This window comes from Triticum dicoccoides, chromosome 3B (genome assembly GCF_002162155.2).
Source record: "Triticum dicoccoides isolate Atlit2015 ecotype Zavitan chromosome 3B, WEW_v2.0, whole genome shotgun sequence".
Taxonomy (NCBI): Eukaryota; Viridiplantae; Streptophyta; class Magnoliopsida; order Poales; family Poaceae; genus Triticum; species Triticum dicoccoides.
Window position 1 is genome coordinate 41,910,257 of NC_041385.1, and position 8,520 is coordinate 41,918,776.

Below are 8,520 nucleotides of genomic sequence, written 5' to 3' on the forward strand. Positions count from 1 at the left end.
TGTTCTGTGCGCCCCAGTGGTAGATATAGCACGGCACACTGCGCTTGTGCTCGTCACACTTCACAGGGCGCGCTCGCCCTCAGGAGGGGAGGGGGGCTGGGTTGGAACAGCACCGCACTTCTATCTTATCCCATGGCACGACATAAAAGTGCGGTCACTTCGTACGGGTCCAGCGGGATCAGATGAGATCCTGCATTTTGATCAAGCATTTCTCAGGTAAGCTCTATGTGTCTCTCTGTGTGTTCATTATTTTTCTGTCGTTCTATGTGTTTGTGACGGCTTGATCTGCTTAGAAATCACCGTCCAATGCACGTGGTCAGTCCATACATGCTCTTACTCCGTGTTCATCTAATGCACTCACAGGCATTTTGGGCTTGAGTATTGCTCCTGTAATCTTCCTCATTGGTGCCAGGTTAGCACATACAACCCTGAATAGAGATTGTCACTATCAGTGTTCAGGCTCCATCCATCTTCACTACCAAGTTGACAAGTCGAGGAAGAGTTATATGTCTAATTAACGTTGTTAACTGCATTTACTTTAGTTTAATAGTTGCCCCAGTATATTTATGATAGTTTAAGTTCTGTTAATTTTTGCATCCACTTGTACAGACATATGGTTAATTGTGAACTCTAGTTTTTGATGATTGAGGGATTTTTGATCATGTTTTTTCTGTTGGGTTGGGGGGTCGTGACTTCTCCTGCTAAGGTCGTGCTTCACTTTGCATACTCATTGAAATGTGACTTTGCTTGCTTCCCATAATCAAATGAAATGGAAAGGTATGGGGTTTTGAGTTACTCGTATCTAGAAATCGTGTCGCCTGTTGCTACACCAATTTCCAACATTGGTCAAGCATATGTGGTACCTTCAAGGACAGTAACATGCGTGTTTGCCACAGTTGCACCTGCTTCTGTGTTAGGTTCATTACAAAAGAACTCGTTGTATGTACTCCCTCCGTCCGAAAATAATTGTCGCGAAAATGAGTAAAAATGGATGCATCTAAAACTAAAATACGACTAGATACATCCATTCCTCCCACAAGTATTTCTGGACGGAGGGAGTAGTTGGATTGTTAAGATAATGTTGGTGTGATGTATTTTGAGACCTGCTTGCAAATTTTATATAATTAACCATATTAATAAGGAGGTTCTTGACAAACTGAATCAATTTATGACAAACGGTACTAGTCATTCAGTGTGTTTCACTGAATTTCGGCCGCCACACTTTTTTCGTTGTTCATTGCAGGGAAAATATTTTCACTGCCCAACAGTGTTGCAAGACAAAGTAACATGAAACGGGGTCTAGACTGTTGTTACTTCTATATGCTGTAAATCTGGTGCAGAACAGATTGCCTACAATACCGAAAGTGCAATATGCACACACCAGCAATAAGGTATTAAGTTTTTGATGTTTCAATATGGCGCAGAATTTGACTCCCTAAAGTTGTTCCAGTACAACATTGAAGTGTTCGGAAAGGGTGCCTTCTTACAACATCTACACTCACCGGCGGAAACAGATGTGAGCAGAGGTTGTAATTTTTCTACTTTCTGCTTCTGCTGTTTGGAGGAGAGTTACTGGGGTGGTGTCCTGATGGGAGTGAACGCTCGTGGAGTTATCCTATTTTTTACATGAAAATAGCACCAAAGCATACTACACGAAGACGAGGTTAATCATATGTAACTCAATGAAAGAGAAAGTCATATTGATAATGGGGAATTATTGTCCACTGAAATAAGATAGAACTAGGAAACATTGACTTGCTATTTCTTGAAATACATATATTAACTTAACTATTTGTAAAAGGAGAGAAAATTAATAGGGAATGTAGTGGTTGTACCCCACCACACTACACCCCTCTGCACCCCCGCAAGAAAACATAGCACAACATTTCAAAAAATTCTCAAAAGTTTGCGGGAATGATTATGAACAAATGTTATAGGTGCTTCCAAAGTTTGGAGGTCGAATAACATTTGACGTGCTTGCAAATGTTTCCGATTTTTTTTGAAATGTTTTGCTATATTTTCTTAGGGGGTGTAGTGTGATGGGGTGTAGAAAAACCACTCTCCAATAAATAACGTGGGCTCTGTTTTTTTCCTTTTACTGGACAAGGATTTCAGCTTTCCACATACGCTAATCTTGCGGCCTCCTTGATGTTCTGAGAGTCCGTCAGCAACATCATCAGACGGTTAATCCCAAAAACCAAGCTCCCACAGCCCATACTCGATCAATTGCAGTGCAGAACGTCTAGTCCATTGCCATCGCTTAATCATCACCGAGCCCGAGAATGCCTGACACACTCTTAAAATCACTGCCGCTACACCATGGGGTCGTTCATTCAACTCCGTGTAGGCATTGCACACCTCATGCTTATTGATGAACAGACTGAATCTTCCGATCAGTCCAGGACGGTCAGCTCAAACCTTTTGGTCAGTCGACGCCAGTCAGCTCCAGCTCCGAGGTCTTGATCGAATTAAATGCAAGGGTCGAGGGCAAAATTTTCCTTTTTTTTTTGAGAATCAATAAAGCAAGGTAACTCCAATTGTGATATTTTGTCTACTTGTCAATCGAAAGTGTCCTGTTTGGTAGAACAAAAGGAAATATGTGCTACTGGATCAAAGTCTCATGAAAATTGTGCCATTTTATCAAATTGCTCGACGTATGAACTGCTCCATTCACACCCGAGACATGAGAATAAGTTGACCATGTGTATGCGCAACTTCTAAATTATAAGTCAACCACATATCAGTTGATGTATTCAGTTCCGTGGCCAGGATCAAGTCAGGCCCCGGGCAAGCCCCAGGCCGAACGATGTCGCTTGTGCTACAATCAACGAAGAAACAGCATGCCACAGCCCACGGCCTCCGGGGTCGCCTGGGACTGACAACGTCGTTGAATATATTATGTGAGGACTACTTTGTGACGTGCATGGACAGAGAGATATTCCAATCCACTCCACTTCACTCTCTCTATGCCTCCCCAATCCTCTCTGTCAGCACACCCTCCTCGCATCCATGTGCCTCAGCGGGTGAGGTAGTGAGGCACGCTGCGCTGGTGCTTGATGCACGGGACTCACAGGTGAGAGCTCGTGCTCTGAAGGAAGGGGGGTGGTGATGTCCTGGGTTGGACATCGATCCATGCCAACAAACAACACCGCACTTCGATGCTATCCCATGGCACGAGACCAGGGGGTGCTCACCACGCATGGGAACATCGGGTGTTCATTAGATAGGATCCTACAGTTTGATCAAGAAAAGTAGTGTAGTCAGGTTACCGCTGATTTCATCAACGAAAGCAAACATGTTAAAGCAACAATCTCTTATAAGTTTCTAACAACATGTATATAGATATATTTTAAAGTAGCTCCTCTAACCATGACAACATAATTGTTGTTTCTCCTCAAGTCAGACCTCTCCTGGTGGGCGCCTTGACAAAATGATAAGGAGCACAATATGTTCACTCAAAGCTAATCACTCAATTCCCGATGGCTCATATTGTCAAGCAATCGCCCGTTTTCAATGCAATGATTATGCAACGATTGGTGTAGGATAGGAAGCTGTTGAGAGTCCATGCGTTGTCTGCTACTCTTGAAGTCTAGATAGAACACACTCCTTTGGTGGTTGCATTTATATGGATGATTTAGCCATGCATGATGAGTTATCTGGCCTTTCTTTCCCAAAGTTAATCCGTCTATCCACCTCAACTCAACACATATAGATGATTAGTGTTTGTCTTTTTATACTGCAATAATTGATGTACAATGTTTGCCAACTATCATTTTCTCATATCATCCATGTCACACTGGTACACCTACTGCCAGGTCATCAAAATAGCACCAGCAAGACTGCAAGAGAGTTACCATGTATCTTGATATGAAGATCACCCTACATGGCTAATACTGTAGGCACATGCAAATTGCTTCAATGCACCCTCGATCCATCTTTAAAAGGGAGGAGCCCCATTTCTTCCTACTTCATTTTCCACTTGTCACACCATATGCAAGTACTGCCGAACCACTGTCTCGTACACCTATGAATTTGAATTATGGATTGATTTTGGTCTTTCTGATTGACCAATTTGAAATAATAATTAAGTTGTTGAAAAAAAACTAGGATGTTATTTTTTCCCCGCCTCTCTAGCTACACGTAGAAGGCATCAGCAAGCAAAGGAGGTTCAAGTGATAAGATGCCACACCTGCAATGCATGTGACCCGTACAGTCGGGAACTCAGATACGTAGTGATAAGGAAATAGCTTCTTTTTCTTTTGTTTATCTCTACAATACCTCATGAAGAGTTCCGAGTCTTCTTGAATGGGCAGTTCATGTGATGCACAACATTGTACTCCTATAATGCACTTCTTCGCCTCCCTCCGTCATCATCCCCTGAATCAAAGAGGGGGCGAGAATACAGTGTATCACCGGTGCTAAGCAGGTGAGGAACCTCGTACCATGAGAGTAGACGTTTTTGTGTTTGTGTGGGTGTATGCGCCCTGTTTGTATTCTGTAACACGATCTACCCCTTCTTAATGAAATGAAGCAATTATTTTTCCTTGGCTTAAAAAATACACTTCTTATATTGTGTGTTATATTAATCTATTTTTTTATGTTTACTTAGATATTTGTCGTGGAGTTAACCCCTTTTGTAATATAATTTCCTCCACCTTTTGAAAATAAAGCAGTGTTACATGTATACTTTCCCGGCTGATGAGATTCAGTAACATAGTCTTTTTCTTTTTCAAAATGGCGGACAGAAAAAAGCTAAATGTAAGCAACACGGTAAGTTTTGTTTAAGTTAAGGAATTCAGTTCGTGGTAAGTTTTCTTTAAGTTTAGGGTTTCAGTTGAATTTCAGGAGACGAGACAGAGATTAGAGGTGGGGACCATAACTTTAAACTATTTGCCTACCACTCTTTAAATCTGTTAAGTAATAAAGCACCCCTTTTCAAAAAAGCAAATCTTACCAGTCTCGGTCACCATCACTTCAAACTATCTACCTACCACTCTTGTGTCGCGGTGCAGAAGTTGGCATGGCGTTGTGGTTCTCATCTGTGACTGACCTCGGTGATGGCCATGCTTGCTGATTGGGGACCGGCATGGTCGGATCTGATGTTGAGGCGATGACGCACTACACCACAACACTAATCCTCGACAGCCAGGTTGGTCGGAAATACAACTTCTGCTGACAGACAGTCGGTCGGGAAAGAGTATTGCCGACCGACCACGTCTGTTAGGAAAAGTCCAGACGGGAAAGCCCTTTCCCGATCGACATATCTTTCCCGACCGACCGTTGGACGGCTATGGTGCATCTTTCCCGACCAACAGTCTGTTGGGCCTGCCATAAGCCTTTCCCGACCAACAGTCTGTTGGGGTAGCCATGGGCCTTTCCCGACCAACAGTTTGTTGGGGCAGCCGTGTGACTTTCCCGACCAACATTCTGTTGGGGCTTGCATTAGCCTTTCCCGACCGACTGTAAGACGGGGTTTGTTTTGCCGACCAACAATCAGACAGTGTTTTCTTTTGGTGACATTGTTTAGCCGACCACAGCTTTACTTAGCATATGTTACTGATTGTCACATACATATAATTCACGTTTCTAAGGATAGTCAACAAGACACCATACATCAGGTGCACCAAACATTTTTTATTCCATTTAACTGTCACATACATACACTTCAGTCTGTTCTAGACATAATCACCAAGACACCATGTCACGTACATACACTTCAGTCTATTCTAGACATAACCGCCAAGACACCATACATCAAGTTCACAAAAGGACAGTTAAAAGATGCAACTATGATACATCAGTTATACAAAATGAGAGCTAAATCATCCAGTTGATGTGGATCCCTGTCTTCATGGTTCATAGTGAGTCCATCCTTGTGTTTGCTTCCTACAAAAGTTAAACAAATATCAAATATTGAAATGCTTAATTAATCTATGAGATTGAATGCAGGCAGAATTCACATGTGCACTACTCACACACAACAGCACAAAATGAAGAATACACTTAATCTATAAAAATAGGATATCGGTACATGAAGACTGCAAATCGACTTCCAGCAGTAACCATGGATGTGACATAGAAACACTCAATCAACTTTTTGTCTATCCATTTGGAAGGAAATGCATCATTTACTTTGTATGATTGTTGAGCATATAGTGTTCCTGGGGATATACTTAAGTTAACGTACTAGCAGCCAATATTCCAACACTTGTTTCCAAAAAAATAAACATACAACTTTGAAGATAGTGGATACAGTGAGCTAAAAGCTAAATATATGTAACTGTGACTCTTTCAGTAGATGTATAGATTTCTAGTAGTTCACACTGGATAAATCGACTTGAAAGCTAATTATAGATGTGGCTCTTTCTGAATACCTAGAAGTATTATCTTAGCTCATCTAACATTGTTTTGGGCAGGAAGGGAGAACACGTAAAATGTACATGTGTCCAAAAGGTTCCCACATTTTCACCGAGAATGGAAATAGGATTAAGAACAAATGAAATACCAAAAAATAAGAGTAATAAGAAGAAAAGAAGCTACAACACGAAAGTAGATTCACCCGGTATCCTTGCCAAGGTAGGCGGACGCATACTACTATTTAGATTTGACTTGAATACACCATGATAATTGAAATCCTTAGTATTGGATGATATGCTCAATTGAATTTGGCTCAAAAGGTTAAATATTCTAGACTGTATAATCAAAGCCATGAACATCAATATCACACATTTACAGCAAGTAGGCTGGGACCAATATACTACGCAGAAAATAATTCTTATTGAGATGAAATTACATCAACCATAAATGCCATCACTTCAGCCTGCACTACAGTAGTTGTCAAAATAGAGAACAATGCAGAAGAATAATTGGAATGCTCAATACTGCATATAGTTCACCCTAACAAATGGTTCAGTTCCTTCTAATTAATGTATGATTTAACTCAGAATGGATAATTAGTATGGAATATTAGATAGTGAAAAAAGGTTCTAGGTGATGCAAATTCATTTGTACGTGCGGATTTATCCTAAAGGCTCGTATGGTGCCTCTAATTAGTAGTTATAAAATAGTTGTAGGTGAGGAATTGAAGGTCACCTCTCCTACTTCCATTTCTTCCCAAGTGAGTATGCACACTAGCATAACCAACACTTCCCCTGTTCACAAGAGAAAAAACGAAATAAAGAGTATGTCAACTGATTAACACATCAAGTCATGGATGAATTTTCACCCTTTTACGCAAGAGAATTCTATAAACACAGCTAACAATCTACTAGAGTATCAACACAGGGCTATGGTGACAAAGTAAACTTGAATGCTAAGTTCAACTATGACTATACAAATACAAAGCCTATTGACTGCTATGCTTTGCTTTACTGAATTAGGTGAGCTATGGGCATACAGAAGCTATTATCTGCTGGATAATACAACTACGACTATACAAAATTTATCCAGCTTCTGGTTCTTTTATCATACACAACATACCATTCTATATTATTGATTAATTAGTGTCTAAGTGTATATTCTCAAAAAACAGCAGAAAGGTGATTCACAAATACTGTATTTTCATGCAAAATTACAACAAAAACAGCAGCCAACTTAAGAGATCCAACAACATCCTAGGATGCCCACTTCCGATGCCATGTATGTTATGACAAAAAAAATCGTATTTGCTAAACTTGCACACACACCATATTTATGTCATTCAAATAAGCTAAAATGATGTGGATTAAACTACACTCCATTCATAACACAAGAAAGAAATTACAGTTTGAAAGTAAGGTTGTTTAACTACCAAAGTTCCTCCAAATTGTATCTTGTCCCTGTTTGTATAGTTCATATGATTAATAGATGCATAGAAATACCTGATAATGAGGTAGCAGGTCCACATATCTTTGAATAGGGGAGGTGAAATTTACATAGCCAGGATTCCCAGGACACCATGTGCTACAAGTTTTTAAAAATCCATTTATGTAGCACAAACTACACTGATATTGGCGACGCTCTTGGCAGGCCCTTCAGGTAAATAGGCAAATGCTGACACACCATGTGTCGATGGAACCCTGCAAACTTCAGAGTGTCAATGTTGTCAAGTAAAAGTAACAAATGCATCTATAATATTCAATTGGTTAGGTACACACTTACAACTTCAGAAAACCTCCAGAAAATCTCCCAAAGAAAATAATCATGGATTCATGTACAGCAATCATGTATTCATTACACTTACTATCAAAGCATTAATCATGTATAATGCTGAAACAATAAAATAAATACTTACACTGGAACCACCAGGCCTTCTGTTTTAGTTAGTAGTTGAGTAATTGCCAAAATTCCACGAAACGTGTTCAAGTTTGCTTCACCCTGCAAAAAGAAAACATTATCCAATTAAGTCTGCTAGGAATCACACAATATAAATAAACACAATAATAGTAATCGATGGCTAGGGTTTGAACTTTACTGCTTCAAGAACTTAATTATTTCCATGAATCAAAGCAACATTGATTATTTTTGAAAGAAATCAATCTG

At 40.2% G+C, this 8,520-nt stretch overlaps 1 long non-coding RNA gene across 1 annotated transcript; it reads right to left on the minus strand.

Moving 5' to 3' along the window:
* Window positions 1-5,695: 5,695 nt before the first annotated feature.
* LOC119280695 lies at window positions 5,696-8,043 on the minus strand. Its single transcript, XR_005138149.1, has 3 exons — window positions 7,860-8,043; window positions 7,093-7,151; window positions 5,696-5,886 (listed from the first exon to the last, which is right to left on the minus strand). It is a non-coding gene; the product is annotated as an uncharacterized LOC119280695 (long non-coding RNA).
* Between the last annotated feature and the right edge of the window lie 477 nt (window positions 8,044-8,520).